The sequence below is a fragment of the Rana temporaria genome, chromosome 4 (assembly GCF_905171775.1).
Source record: "Rana temporaria chromosome 4, aRanTem1.1, whole genome shotgun sequence".
NCBI classification, from domain to species: Eukaryota; Metazoa; Chordata; class Amphibia; order Anura; family Ranidae; genus Rana; species Rana temporaria.
The window spans coordinates 60433807-60450852 of NC_053492.1; positions in this window are offsets into that span (position 1 = coordinate 60433807).

Sequence of the window (17046 nt, forward strand, 5' to 3'; positions counted from 1 at the left end):
TTTTGACTTAATTGATTTGTCCGATCACACCCATAGCATACACACACTCGGACTTTTTCGGCAACCAACACGAACGTAGTGACATTTTAACGTACTGCCACGCGATTCAAAGAGGAAGTTCAATTTTCGTACGTCACGCGTTGCGTTCCATCAGCTACTATAGAGTTAGTTGACGTTTCGTGTGAGTGCTTTCCCGATTTCCATTTTCGTGCCTTTTTGGTCGTTACTTTGCGTGCGTTCGCTCGATAACAAAATGTTGCGGAATCCAACGAGAGAACGGGCTGTTTATGGGCTTGGAGTTCTGGCTATTGCTCAAGCCCGGACCAGGACCAGGAAGAGGAGGACTGTTTGGACCAAAAATTGGTTGCTTCAGTGGGACCAATTTTCCCATACGTCATTGCTCAGGGAGCTGCAAGAAAACAATCCGAATGATTTTCGGAACTATCTTCAGATGTCAGATGCCTGCTTCCAGCGTCTTCTAAACTTGCTGTCCCCATATATTAGCAAGAAGGACACCTGTATGAGGCCTGCTATTCCTGCAGAGCAACGGCTCATAGCCACTTTGCGTTATTTGGCCACAGGAAGAAGTCTCCAGGACATCAAGTTCACCACTGGGATCTCTCCCCAGGCTCTGGGACACATAATTCCGGACACTTGCTGTGCCATTATTCAAGTCCTGCAGAAGGATTATATTCGGGTAAGTTATTTTCTTTGTTTTCACATTTGATACACTTCATGATTTCTCTAACAAAAATTATTTGTACTTAGTATTTTTTGTATATATTATGTTATTGTCTACCCTCTGGTGTGTCAATCACAAAAACCCAAGTCGGTTACAACCTGATCCTTCATTGGTTCACCATATTGGTCCCATGGAAAAGGAGAGAGTTCTTAACACTTGCCAAACTTTAAGCATTCAACATTATCTCCCCAAAATGTATTTTATCTGCCACCAGAGGGAGTCAGGAAGCATATTATTAGCTCTGCTTGTTAATTTTTATTCAACAAATGTTTGGATATATTTTAGTGTTCTCTTGCCCCTATAATGTATGTGTTAAAATTGCTGCTAATATTTTGTGCTCAAGTATTAACTAATTTTTCTTTGCTTGACTCCACAGTTTCCTTCAAACCCTGAGGAATGGCAGGATGTTGCGGCCCAGTTTGCCAATCAGTAGAATTTTCCCAATTGTGGGGGTGCCATTGATGGCAAACATGTCCGAATTGTTCCTCCTCCGGCCTCAGGCTCTTATTTTTATAATTATAAGGGCTTTAACAGCATAGTTCTGCTTGCTATTGTTTCTGCCAATTATGAGTTTTTATATGTTGATGTCGGTATGAATGGTCGTCATTCTGATGGAGGTGTCATGGCTCATACCGAATTCTATCAGCGTCTTACGTCTGGCACCTTACATTTGCCACCTGCGCAGGACAACGTGGAGGGCCTCAACTTTGTTTTTGTGGCAGATGAGGCGTTTGCTCTTGGGGAACATCTTTTGAAGCCCTTTCCAATGAGGAACCTCACCCCTGAGCAACGGATCTATAACTATAGACTCGTGCCAGAAGGGTGGTTGAAAACGCCTTTGTCATTTTGTCCTGTCGTTTTCGGCTTTTTCTGACTGCCATTCACTTGGCGGAATACAAAATTAATCATGTGGTGTTGTGCTGCTGCTAACTACATTGGTTCCGGCCATACTGATGACCCCTCAGATGGACGGCCAGCTGAAGACGCAGTGATGCCAGCCCTGCAACTAACTAGACCTGCTGTCTCCTCCCAGAATGCCCGTCTGGTGCGGGAGCAATATATGGACTATTTTGTGGGTAGAGGGGCAGTGCCTTGGCAGCAAGATCTCCTGTAGTTTTTTGTGAAGCTTTCTGATGTTCCTTTTGAAAACCCAAATTTCAATTTCAAGATGCTGTTATCTGTGTTTATTACTATTATTTTACTGATTTCTGAAATGTTGCTGTGATTAGCCTAAAATATTTTGAACCAAGCAAATGTTGAATTAGCCTTTCTAAATTTTGAAACAGCTATGTGTAGTATTATTATGCCTTTTGGTTCTGCTACACCCCTTTTCCACTAATACACTATCACTTTCCCAAGACAAATATGCAAATATACTGGTAGTAGTGATCAGATAAATAAGAAGCCACAATTTTTTTGAAAAAATATAATTGTTCAATCCTGCACAATCCAATGTCACTTTTTGGCAGTTTACAAAATACAAAAACATTGGTAGTTCAGGAATAACACAATTGTGTATTTTTTTTTTTAAATGCTAAACATGCATCTTTTAAAACCCAGCCCTAGATATTGCCAAGTGTTTTGAGAAGAAATGTTAACATTTTCTGCTGTTTTCACGCACCAAACTCAAATTTACTAATGTAAATGTCTGTCCAGATGCACTTTTGTTCATTCTGTGTTGCATTTTTGGGTGGGGCAAAAAGGCATGCACAGTGGTCTCCATGCGCTCCGTGGGTTCTGGTTGGCTGTAGCTCACAACATGTAGTCATCCTTATCACCGGAAACGGACTACCATGTTGTGAGCTAGAGCCGACCGGAACCATAATGGAGTGCATGTCAAACACTGTGCCTGAATCTTTGTCGCATACAAAAATGCACACCAAAATGAATGGAACTGCGTCTGATGTGAACTGACCCTTAGCACAGTCTTTCACAACTCTCCTTCTCCTGGTGCAATCCCAGGGTCATAATGACAAGTTGTTCCACTTTTGTCCTCGATACATTGTGCATTTTTGGATGTGCATTTTTGTATGATTTTAAGGTCTAGCCCTTAAAAAAGAACAAAATGACATTTGTAGGCACCAGGAGAAGAGTGGATCAACACTGAGCTGAGACCCCGAAATCACACATAAAGATTGTCATTTTGTGGTAGTGACCAACCAATTAAAGTATTGTATTGGCGAAAAAAAAGTCACATGGTCAAAAATGTGCGTAGTGCAAAGAGAAGTAGTGCAAATTCTTGGAATTTTCACAAACTGAGCATGTGCACACAAGGCTAATTGCAAATATTTCCAGGATAAAACAATGAACACGATGGGAACATTTAAAACTAGAAATGTACGATAGAAAACAACTAAAATTTGGCTAACAGGTCGTAATAATCCCTGATTCTTCTCTGAACACCAGTGGTAGCCTCCTTGAGATTTTCCAGCTCTGTCATTGCCTGCAGCATATAAGCACTGATCCGACCAATAGTGCATCCTGGTAGTTGGTGGCCTTGGAAGAAGATAAAAAATTTAAATGGGTTTGATGGTCAAGTGACTGAGGCAATCCAAAAAAAAACACAAAAATAATCTGGTCTATTTTCATGAAATACTTACCTATACCTAGACACTCAATTAGTCCTAACAACCTTTTTGCTCTTCATAATACACCTACACTACTAGGGAATGTACACACTACAGATAATACTCTGTAAATCTTGGGCCAGGTGCATATCCATGTGTCTTTACATGCATCTACCTAAACACCACTGCCACCTCTCCCTTCTACATGCTCAAATGTTGAATACACTAAATAATTTGCTACTGTGGTGTAGGCGTGTGTGGTGTGGACATCGAAACAAGAAACAGGTGTTGATTTTGCAAGGCACATGTTCAAAAAACTTACTGGGGCAAACAACAACCTCCGAAGGCTCATCTTGCATTTCTAGCACTCCTTCACCCTCAGCATATCTGGTGTCTGGGGATGTGCTGTCGACTGGTGGCTCTTTGCTGGGTCCGGCGCTATCCTCCAAATCCTGCAAAGGTTGGTGCTGAGCACACTCACGATCCTCTAAAATGAAATAATAAATCATCTATGAATCCTTGCCAAAATTACATTATATTAACATAATCACATGTGCTGCTTTTAAAGTACAACAACCTTGCCCTGGTGAACCAGTTTGCTCCACACTAGTGCACTACACTTTGCATTATTAAAATAAACGCAATGCTAGGGAACAGGACTATGATGTCATTTAAAATGTATGAATACATGTCTATATATAGGCCACATTAAACAACTCAGGCAGATGACACCCATCACTCTTGTTTGCTATGGCAATATGGGATATATGCTGTGAAATCTAGCAGGCGTGACTCTGTGTGACTCTGATCCCCAGGGCCTCTCCTATTCCCATGTCTACCCTGCAAAGGTGTCATTATTGGTCAGTGATGAGCCACGCATCTTACATAAAGTGTAATGTACCCATTAAGTTCCGCCCTGAGCCCATGGCCTTTCTCCTACCTATAAACACCCCTGTCACTGGCAAAAGCACATTAGTATTATTATTAACTTACGTTTTGTGGCAGATTTTGGGCCTGTTATCTCCCCTGTTCTCTCCCCTGTTGGAGCCCGGCCAAGGGAAGCCTCCCTTTGTCCCCTGTGGTGTTTGTCTCTGTGCCTTTGTCCTGTGGAAAACATTAGAATACAGTATATGAAGTCTTTGACAAAAGTAGCCAAGACAGAAGAACAACTTTACAATTATAATGAACTGCATGAAAACTGGCATTAACTTCTTCTGTAGGCCACACCCTAAAAAAACAGCATTACATTTCATCCATCTATAATGTACAGACAAATAATTATCGAAATTACATGTACTTACTTCTTTTGATAATGGAGCGGTGAATGGAGTCAAAATTGTCTTGCTCTCTGTGCTTCAAATCTGACCATCGTTTGCGGATTTGGTCTTTCGTTCGGTGGACCCCATAATCTCCTTCCAACACCGCGAGGACCTTCTCCAGAACCCAGTCTTTATGGCTGTTGGGCCTATCATAGTTTTCGAGTTTACAATCGTAATCGTACTTCTCAAAGATGCGCACCATCTCCACCATCTCCCCCTTGCTCATGGGGGTGGCCTTGTGCTTTCTATAAACGCCTCCACTGCGGGGCCTGTTCGTTTTCGTGGGTTCCGCCATCACGTTCTCCCTCACACATCCCAGAATGTCGCATGCAGAAAAAAGAATGTGGTCCCGCCCCAGCGTCATGACGCACGTAGAGCGGAGCTTCACGCATGCGCAGGCTATATAAATCAAGAACGAGCGCTCGATGTCACGGACGCATGCACGAAGCCAGCGGAACGACTCTACGTGCAGCCGAAGGTATACGCGGAACGAAGGTAGGTGAATACTTTGTGACACTAGTGGTTACTGCATGATTTAGCTTAAAGAACAGGGATATGCAATTAGCGAATCTCCAGATGTTGCCAAACTACAAATCCCATCATGCTTCTGCCTCTGGGTGTCATGCTTGTGGCTGTCAAAGCCTTGCTATGCCTCATGGGATTTGTAGTTCAGCAACAGCTGGAGGTCCACTAATTGCATATACCCGTTATAGAACCAAACAGAGATTGTATAAGCAGGTTAGGAAGTTAAAGCAAGCACTTATTGGTTGTATTGTATCCTTTATTGCAGATATCTCCTAAAAAACATGCCGAAAGCAAAGGGTGGAAAGCTTAATTCAAAAGCTTTCATCACAGCTTTTATTGAGCTCTATAGATCTCACACCTGTCTGTGGCAGGTCACCAATAAAGACTACTCAAATAAAAATAAAAGGCAGGCAGCAATTGATGAACTGGTGGCAGAAGCAAAGACTATGTACCCCAGGGCCAACGAGACACAAATCAAAGCCAAAATTGGGAGCCTGAGGAGCACTTTTCTGAGGGAGCTCAAGAAGATTGAGGGTTCCAAAAGATCGGGAGCTGCAGCAGATGATGTGTATGTGCCCAAGCTATGGTACTTCAGCAGCCTGATGTTTTTAAAGGACCAAACTGAGCCACGCCAACATCTTTCCACACTTCGATCCGCATCAGCAGAGGCCACAGATACTGAGGCTAAACCAACTCAGGATGAGGAGGAGGAGGAGCAGGAGGAGGAGCTCAGCTTGACACAGGTATAGTATTATTGAAAATATGCACATTCAAATATACTATGATGTTAATGTGTTGTTATGATGGCAAGAAAAAAGAAATTATGCTCCTTTTTCAGACACAGGACGTTGTCAGCCAAGAAGAGGCTGGGCCCAGCAGACAGTCCACACAATGTAGAATCCCTACACTGAACCCTCCAAGAAAAAGGGCAAAAAGAGGCAACACCTAGATGATGCAACAGCCGAATTTCTGAGTAGGGCCACATCGGTCATCACCACAGCACCCGATAGTGCAGAAGGGTTTGGCTGTTTTATAGCCAATAAATTAAGGGAAATTGATGCCGATCAAAGGGAGCTATGTGAGGGGATCATGGTACAGCTCCTTAGCAAGGCCAGGAAACAGGAGCTAACCCCTAATTCACATGTCTGTGATTTAGATCATGCACCTCCAGCCAATCTACCAACCACAGACAGCCTACCAACCCCAGACAAGCTTCCAAGCCCACCCAGCCTACCCACACCAGCCAACCTACCCACACCAGCCAGCCTACCCACACTAGCCAACCTACCCACCCCAGCAAGCCCACCCACCCCAGCAAGCCAACCCACCCCAGCAGCATGGGGGTCAGTGGCCAACTCAGAGCCCAGATTTTAGGGGATACTAATTTTTACACCAATAATATGATTTGGAACATATTTTTTTAAGTATTTTAATTTGAGTGTGTAATTTTTGGTTTGGCTTTCTAAAAATGCCAGATTAATGGCAGAAAATATTTTATTTTAAGATATTATTGGTTTTTGTATTGTGTTGGGAGTTCCAAAAAAAAAAGGCCTCAGCTGATGGGGATTGAAGTGTGGAGAGTGTTGGTCGTGGTTCAGTTTGGTTTTTAAAATTATCAGCCTGTTGAAGTACCACAGCCTGGGCACAGATATGTCTGCTGCTGCTGCTCCCCATCTTTTGGAGACCACAATCTTCTTGGGCTCCTTATATTTAGGTTCATGCTCAGGTCCCCAAGTTTGGAGATTAGAACATAATTTATGTATGCCCTGGGGTACAGAGGCTTTGCCAAGTCAACCAGTTCTTCAATTGCTGCCTTCCTGTTGTTTTGTATCTGTCATTCTTTTTTCCATTTTTTGAAAAATAAAAGGATGATGTTAAAAACTCTTGAATTATGTGTGAAAAGTCAAATGTCAGTCTGTGAGTATGCAATCAAAGGGACACAAATAGAGTAGTTATTACTTTGCCCAGCATAAAGAATTGTGGATAATGGTGTTTTTAGAATTTGACAGAAAAGAATCGATAAATTTGCTGGATTCATATCAAGAAAATACACTAATCCAAAGTAAATACATTTGGTTTTAATCCGTCCGTATCACCAGCAAAGCAGATGTACATATTATGACATTATAAAGAAAAAGAGAATATGCGCTGCTTTTTGAGATTTCGAAACTTGCCGCGTGACGAATGAGCATTTTCTAATACGAACGCTAGTTTTAATAGACAGATGGCTTCCGGGTGCTCTTTACTTCGGGGCATGTGCATTTTGACTTTTTCGGAAAGTCCGATTGATTTCTGTACACACGGTCGCACTTTGCACCATCGGACTTTTCTGAACATAAAGTTGGTCCGTTCACAGACCCAACTTTTTGTCCGATGGAAGCCAAAAAAGTTGGTCCGATGGAACGTACACACGGTCGGACAAATACGAAAAGTGTCCGATTTTGAAGTTGGTTGGCCAAAAGTCCGACCGTGTGTACGGGGCTTTAGAAACATTTGTAAAGGGAAGGAGTTAGTAAGATGACCACGCCCATGTGGGGGCACCAGAAATATTTCTGCACCCAGGCGTCTGTGACCCTAGGATCGGCCCTGGTTCCTCTCACTGTGTATAGGGAAGTCGGTCACATTGGTACTGGGACTCCCTTCCACCACCACCTGTAAAAGTAATCCAATGGTTCCATAGCCACTCAGACTACTTTTTCTTTTTATGGACTTTTTATGGATGTTTTGTCTTCCCTTGTTCCTCCTTTCCACCCCCATCAACAGGTTAAAGAAACCCAACTAGTCTTAAAAATGCTCCCTCCCCCCTTCTATCAGCTATACTGACTAACCTGTGTAAGAAAGATGTGTATACTTACCTACTTTCAGCCTACTGAGGTCTGGTCACATGATCTCCCCTGTGTCAGCCAGTTGCAGCTGCAGGGGAGAGGAGAGAACACTCAACAACGTCTGGAATGCCTAGGAGCAGTGACATCACCCACAGGCATCCATGGGAGCCAGATCACGTGACTAGACCGGAGATGGCTGAAAATAGGTAAGTATATAGGCCCAGATTCACATACATCGGCACATATTTATGCCGGCGTAGCGTATGGAATATACGCTACGCCAACGCAGCGCAGAGAGGCAAGCACAGTATTCACAAAGTACTTGCTCCCACTCGCTCTCAAATCTACGCTGGGTTTCCTCTGCGTATTCCGGCGTAGGTGGAAGTGGGAGTGAGCCATGCTAATGAGGCGTGACCCCATGCAAATGATGAACCAAGCGCCATAGAAGTACTTAAAACAAACGGCGCATGCGCCGTCCCGTGGCCGCATCCCAGTGCGCATGCTCAGAATCACGTGGAAACAACTGCCTAAGATACGTCAAATCACTGCCTACGACGTGAACGTAACCTACACCTAGCCATATTCACGTACAACGTAAACGACGTAAAATACGACGGCTGTGTTCCCTGGTCCATACCTTTGCATGGGTTGCGCCTCATATATGGGGAATAATTTTACTCCGGACGTACGACTTACGCAAACCGCGTATATTATGCCCCGGCGCAAGTACGTTCGTAAATCGGCGTATCTCCCTCATTTGCATATGTGCATCGAAAATCAATGGGAGCGGCAAATGCGCCCAGCGTAAATATACGCCCACAATACGACGGCGTAGGCAAGTTACGTCGGTTGTAGGAAGCCTATTTTTAGGCGTATCTCAGATTGTGGGCACGGCGCACAGATACAACGGCGCATAGTTACACTTACGCGGCGTATCTCGAGATACGTTGGCGTAAGTGCTTTGTGAATCCGGGCCATACAATATATCTTTCTAGCACAAGTTAGTCAGCATAGATGTTGGGGGGGTTGCAACATTTTTAAGACTAGCTAGGTTTAGCCTGGAATTTTACTTTTATTTTGGATTTATTCATTATGTTAATTTTTTTTAAAGAGAAATGGAATGAGCTGAGTGGACAATATCTGAAAGAGCAAATGGAACAAAATGAATTTCTGATTAAGTTATAATTTGGATATTCTGATGGATCCACCGTCTTATTTCACTTTTATACCTTACTGTATGTTTTTTATGTAGCGCTCACCCCCGAAGGAGCCGCTGGTTATAGATTGAGATGGCGTGTTACCTCTGTGAGCGTCTAGGGGTAGATGATGAGAGCAGCAATAATAGAATGTCCAAACAGCAGGTGTATTTTCTTGTGCTTTTATTTTACCCAACACCGTAAACAGTAAAACTTGAGGTAGACAACAGAGATGTAAGAGGAGGAGAAATAGCAGATTCAGGCTCAACAGTACGGAAGCAGTCCTGCTTCCAACTAGTGTTGAGCGGAATACGCCATATTCGATTTTGCTATATATCACGAATATATAGACGAATATTCGCGAAATATTCGTTAAAATCGAATATTCGTGATATTTTATCAAAAAAAAAAATTTGCGAAATTTCGCTAATGCGAATGCGAAATTGATTGCGAAATTCTCGTCCGCGCATGCGCGCTAAGAACACACGAGAACTACAACTCCCAGCATGCCTGGACAGCTTGCTGATGTGTGGGGGGGGGGTAAACTTTATTGGGGGGGGGAAATGTGAGAAAGGAGTGTTTTTTGTTTTTTTAGCAAGACAGGCACGCAGACAAAGACTCTCTCTAGCCACCATGTGAATCTGCACTGAAATACTGCTGAGAGTGGTCGTGCAGGCAGGTTCCTATTGGTTGCTATGGAGGTTGCTAACCTCTGACAACTGTGGTAGGAGAACTCTGATTGGCTCTGATGCAAAAGAAGGGCGGAGAAAGTATTCGCGAATATTGCGAATACGAATATTCGCGAAAGCGAATATTCGTCAACATAAAAGGATCGCCTCAGCTACTCGGCCCAGGGTCTCTAATCATACCAGCAATGCTTTTAGACATCGATGGAGAATAGATCACTAGGATGTGATCTGTTTTAAAAATAAATTAGAAAAAATACGAATATTCGTAATAGCGAATTTTGACCGCGATATTCGAGTTATTCGCGAATACTCGAATATGCAATATTCGTAACGAATATTAGCAATACGAATATTCGTGAGCAACACTACTTCCAACGACACTTTACATTCGTCGCCACTCCAGCCGAGTGGGTATAGTGTACCTGGACAGGCCTCTCACACCGACCTGGCAGCAAGGGTATCACTCAGAACCTTGCGGGAAAACAAGTCTCTGCCACAGACCCTTCCCCAGAACATGGATCATGTAAGAAAATCCTCTTCAGTAGTATTTGTGCCTGAATCTCCCTCAGGTAGTTCTCAATTTGGTCACTGACTGACGGGTTGCTGACATCCGAACTTTCAGTGTCCGGTTATCTTGATCCCCGATGGATTGTCGAGGCCCTATTGGTTTGCCTGCCTCTCTTGGCTCTCCTCAGGCTGACTCCCCACCAAACAGCTATCTCGCTTGGGATCTTTCTTCAGAATTTGGGGACCCAGTCGATCACTGGGACCCCCGCCACAGCTTCAGATGTTCCGGGCCAACATGGTCCCGGAACCAGAAACACCGCGTGGCACGCGCACCCCGGCCTGGTAGGTCATCTCGCCAGGGAGCCGTGATGTGTGGTCACCCTGAAGGTGGGCGCCTCACCAGGAACAAGAACCCCGCCTAATGGTGTCTGCTTCAGAAGTACCCTCCCCCAGCATGCCCCGCGAGGGAAACTCCCTTCCCATTGGCTGCTGGCAAGAGGCACCCTAGCCTGGACTCCACTGGTGCCACCTGTTGCTCCGGGGTGGTATAGCACCCTGGAAACAACAGAATGGACCCACAGTACAGCCCAGCTAAAGCAGAGGCACAATCAAATGGATGAGAGCTAACTAACTCTCTCATCCCCCTTTAAATTTAGAATAGCACCTGTACAGAAAGTACACAGGTGCTACATTTATATTAATGAAAAATGTTAATGCAACATAAAAATTAATGTTTCCAAAAGATCCAATGGAACAAAATAAATTTTGGATTAAGTGTCAGTACTTTATTTCAGATGCTTCAGACATTAACCAAGGCCCAAACTATCGCTAAATGTCATCCAAATTAAACAAATGAATACATATTAATTTTGTTGTTTCATTATAATTCATTTCAGATTAGTTGAAATGTGTTACTATTGTAATTTGGAGATTCAAATACATCCAAATCTCAGAATAATGAACATTCCTTCTAAATTTCGATTCATAACAAAATGGATCACTCATGTCTAGGGAAAAACCACACATGCGCAGATGTTGCTGCAGGGCTCTGTCGGGACCTGAAACCCTGTGGAACATCTCACATTGGAGAGAAATGTTAAAGTTAAATGTCTTAAAACAATAAAATAAAATCAATATCCAAATGTGAGAGATGGAGGCGAAAGGAGGCAAAGCAAAATTATTGTTTTTTTTAGAGGAAAGGTCTGATTTATGTAGGCTTTTTTTGCATGCAGACCACCTTGGGTAATGCCCTCATAAGATCTTAAGCCTCCATGAAGTTCACTGAATAAAAGGGGTGGGATAGTCAGACTGAGGGTTGGCTTGGGGGTAACTGATGGGCTGCTAAAATGAGACAGAGTTTGGTTTTAATCTTTTGACTTCTATAGCCAGACTTACACTTAATGCTGATGGCAGGTCTTTTCACATTCGTGATAAGTTGCTACTTACCATTTGGTCAGCATCGCCGTTGATATCAAAATGAACAAACCCTGGATATAAAAAGCATACGTTAAAGTGCTCATTATTATATTCATAGTAAAAATTACTGCAAGCATATGTGACATGCAGTCAAGACATCTTGGCTGGATAGAAAAATGGCAGCATACTGCTTAGAATGGAAGGCAGTTTTGTTGCTATGGATTGGTATAAAGAGTAAGCTGGCCATACACGGTTAGATTTTCATTTGAACATTCATATGGAAATTCAATAATTCTTCAGAACATTCTTTCCTGCCATTGTTGGATCAACTAATTTCATTCAAAAGCCCTTAAAATTTTGTCCAGACCTTCTTACTAGAATGTTGTCCCACACATATTACAATATGTACAATTCTTCCTGAACAAAAACCACATTCAATGTAAGAATTTTGTTTGATCTTGAATTTTTTTTCATTTTGCTCCTTCATTTTTTTTTGTCACTATGATGTCAAATACGAACGTCAATTTGATCCCACTAGCTATTATAAAATCGAATGCACAATCCAAAAATAAAAATTTCCACCAAAAATGTACATGTGTGTGGCTAGCTGTGTACTTTCAAACAGCATGTACCCACCATGAGACAGGGATTAAGCCTAGGTTCACACATGCGGGTCAGGGAACGCAAGCTATATGCACATATTTCCTGACAAAACATTCGACTCTTGGGGTGCCATTAATTCTCAACGGCACCCCCATAAATCACATGGTGCCATATTACCTACCCTCATTGAACCATACCAAGCCACATGCCCTCAACATGGGGGGGGACATCTTATCCCCATGTTGATGAGAACAAGAGCTTCTGCCCTACAACCCTGGCCTTTTGTTTTGGGGATTTGCAGATTGGGGATTTCTGGAATCTGGAAGCCCCTCCTAAAATGAAGGGGGCCCCCCTCCCTCCCACATAAATGAGTAAGGGGTACAATATACCCCTACTCATTCACAAAAAAAGTAGATGGTAAATAAACACAAACCTTTTTAAAATCCTTTAAGTAAAAAAAAGTCCCACAATTTAAATTCACTTTCAGTCATGTCTTCCAGTGATACTCGACACCAACCCCCTGAAAGAAGGAAAAAACTGCCTGCTGCCAACACGTTTAAACCCATTACTCCTGACAAATGTAATTTTCTGGTCCCTGCTGCCACAATACCGTCATTTATTATATATGGACAGGACCATATCTGGTCAATGACGTTATGGGAATACCCATATAAAGGGGTCAGCAGATATGTCATCTGACGTAAGTCAGCAGGAGGAGGATTTTTTTTGGAGGGTGTCGGGCGCCATTCTTCGTGATTGACAAGGATCTGCATCGCTAGATGATATCTTTAATCATGAATTTACATCTCCCCATGCTTTTTGTTTTTATATGTATGTGGTTTGCTCCATTAAAATCTATACCAGACCCTCTTCAAGGAGTATCCAGTATAGATGAAGGACTTATATAAGCAAACAAGAGAAGGCGCCTCAATCTAAGTATAAACTGTTTATTTGCCTAAATCTCTAAATGAATGCACTCACCGGATAATGAGAAGAAGTCAGCATGTCATCAATAAAAATTAGGTCATCTTAAGAGCTGCAGAAACTGGCAAGTAAGCGGCTAGTGAATGCAGAGTTCGGCCAGGAGGCAGCAGGATGATGGCCTGCATTTTCCAGCCGAACTCTGCATTCGCCAGATGCTTGCCTGCAAGAGACAGTAGAACACCGCCTGTCTGATGTTTACTAAGACTGACGGGGGGGGGGGGGGTATGGGGCAGGCAAATGAGTGGAGGGAGGAATCGGCTGCCCGGCTACTCAACTATTAACATAGTAATATTAAAATGTATTTACAGTTCAGGGTTTATATTAGACTTGCATATTAAAATATACTATATACATATACTATATATAATATTAGTCATAAATACAAATGTCATAAAAAACATAGCAGTACTCATAACTCTAAAAGTTCAAAGTCCGCCACCGAATGGTAATGAAAAAAAGGGCAAAAAAGGCAGTTAAAATAATTCAAATGCCAGGGCTCTGCTGCCTCAGGATGACATACAGTGTCTCACCACTCTGTTCCGTATCACTTCCGGTCAACAGGCTGACGTACAGTGGGAAAAGGCGCCCTTCCAATAAGAGAGACCTGGAGCAGTTTGCAAAGGAAGAGTGGTCCGAAATTCCGGAAGAGAGGTATAAGAAGCTTATTGATGGTTATAGGAAGCGACTGATTTCAGTTATTTTTTCCAAAGGGTGCGCAACCAATTATTAATTTAAGGGTGCCAAGAATATTTAACCAGCCCATTTTTGGAGTTTTGTCTGGGATGCCAACAATTTTGGCCATGACTAACTTTTTATACGCCGTTTTGCCAAACCCCTAATGTTTTGTCCTTGCAGCTTCTTCTGAGGGAATGGCTAAGTGGCACAGCATTCCATTATTTATAATAAACTTTCTTTTGCATTTAATACACTTCAAATTCCAATAGCTCCCATTATCACATTGTGTCTGCCACAGCAGTAGTCCACCATGATATCTGATGGTAGCATATTATATTACATTGGCTGATATTAAACATATCAAATCATTAATTAATTAATTAATTACATAGTTACATAGTCAGTCTGGTTGAAAAAAGACACAAATCCATCAAGTTCAACCAATAAAAATGAGAAAAGACACAAATAAAAAAACCCCAACAAAATTACAGGTACTTGTATAGCGCCATCAATTTACATAGCAATTTACACACATATGGTACATTCACAACAGTCACTGCCCTCAAGGAGCTTGTCCAAAATATGTTTTACTACCCTATCTCCAAAGTTAGGGGCTCTGCAGTAAATAAAAGGAGGATTTTCACCTCATACCATATCCAATTGCAGGATGTGCTGGTGTCTTCTGAAAATAGACACATTTTCATTGTATTGTGTGTGGCAGTCTGAAATGATTCCCCATTCCTGACTGTTCACACAGTTTTTTTCCTCTTAAACATTTCCCTGGATTGTTCTCACTATTTGATCACCATTGTAGACCTTCTGCACAAATCTTTCTTTTATCACCTGAGATTGGTTTAAAAAATCAGATTCTCAACTGCAATTCCTCCTTACCCTCATTATCTGTCCCTTCAGAATATTTTTTAGCCAAGGTGGACAGTGGCCACTAGATAGTCGATTTAAAATTTACTTTGGTCATGAGTTTGTTCACATCTAGAAAGTTAATCTGTTCCCTTTTCCACTTGTATTTTAGTTTAATAGTATTATTGTTACTATTTAACTCCAACAGAAATTGCTCTAGATCTCTCTCTAAACCTGCCCAGATAAGGATCAGATCATCAATGAACTTCAATAAATAATGACCACTGGTTTATTCCTGGTGAAGACATGTCTATCCTCCCATTCTCCCATGAAGAGGTTTGCCAAACTGGGCGCAACATCTCTGCTCTGGGAGAAAAAATCTCCATTGTACCAAAAATACTTATGTAATAAGCAGAAATCTAAAGCTCTATTTAGGAATTTTAAGTGTCATATGATGTGCTCAATATTTATATCAGCCAATGTATTATCAAATGCTACCACTAGATGTCATGGTGGGATACTGCTGTGGCAGACATAATGTAATAATGTGAGCTAATGGAATTTGAAGTGTTAAATGCTAAAGAAAGTTAATTATAAAGAAGGCAACGCTGTGCTGCTTAGCAATTCCCTTTAGAAAAAGGTGACCAGATTTTTTAAATGAAAGTAATGGTGGCAATCAGCGACTCTCTGCCCGTCGCTGCCCGCCCCACAGCCTGTTAAGTCTCACTCTCCGGGCCCTGGCTACTACTGGGTGGGAGGCAAGGAGATAAGCAGGCAGGCGGCTGGCTGGGACTTGAGCCAAGGCAGAAGAACATGCAAGCGGAACTGAATGGGCATGCGCCAGAAACTGAAGAAACATTTCCTCCGCTCCGACCAGCACATGATCATCAGAGATAATGGGAAAAAATACGCCCCCTAAGCTAGTAAGAGCGGCGGAGTGGGAGTGTGCATATCAGAATTATTTTTATTCTGCACTGACTGTCTTTGATATTGCCCCAGCCCCTGTTTAAATCCAATCTGGGGACAAAACCGGGGACAGACTTTGTCTGGGGACAGTGTCCTCAATCCGGTACCTGGGGATTGCTGGTCACCCTACTTTAGAAGAAGTCGTAAGGACAAAACGTCAGGGGTTTGGCTAAACGGAGTAAAGGAAGTTATGTGGAGCCCGGCAAAGTGGTGAGACACCATGTGGTTAATTTACTATAACTGGGAAATGCAAAATCTGGTGCAGCTGTGCATGGTAGCCAATCAGCTTCTAACGTAAGCATGCTTAATTGGTTTCTATAGAAAAATATTCTGGCAAGAAAGCCAGAACACAAAGAAGGACTAAATGGAAAAATTACTGACAAGATGATTATCTGAAAATACAAAATTTAATAATACTAAAATTACATATGGTAGGAGAAAACTTATTGATAGGAACCAAAATAAATTTGTTGCAATGGGTTATAGACCCGGCCGGGTATCATAGAACCAGCATTGCAGCAGACACACATCAACAACATTTAACAATAAGTACACACATAAATAAGGCTATCCGGATATCAGATGGCGTGGGAGGATGTATATTACAGGAATATCCCTGTATATATGTACAGAAATAATCAATTATATGTAGAGGAAAATATACAATCCTTCCAAGCCTATCTGAGGCTCGAGCTGCTGGGAAGACAAAGAGAGCCAGAGACAGAAAAGATAAGGTTAGAGGTGAAAAAATATATATATTAATTGGCGGTAATCAAAAAAGGGGGGAGGAAACAGGAAAAAATGCCTGTATGTGTCCTTATGCAGTGAGCATAGATTGATATCCGTAGTATATATTTTCAACCGTTAATATCCTTTTTGGTTTGAAAGCAGAATGACCCGACACCTATTCATAAAATCACCAGAGTTCTGTGAAAGATTTGAACATGATACTTTCCAGTTTGAGAGAACTCTTATGCTTAATAGGAAAGAAACAGCACTTGATACATAAGGGTTACTTTACCGATCTTGAATCATATTGATCACAGGTCCTGCTGTATGAACAGAAGAAGTCTGCATTCCACAGTAGGAATGTTAACCAGGGCCGGATTAACAATGGGGCTGATGGAGCTGCAGCTCCAGGCCCCTTTCTCAAGATAGGCCCATTTGCCCATTT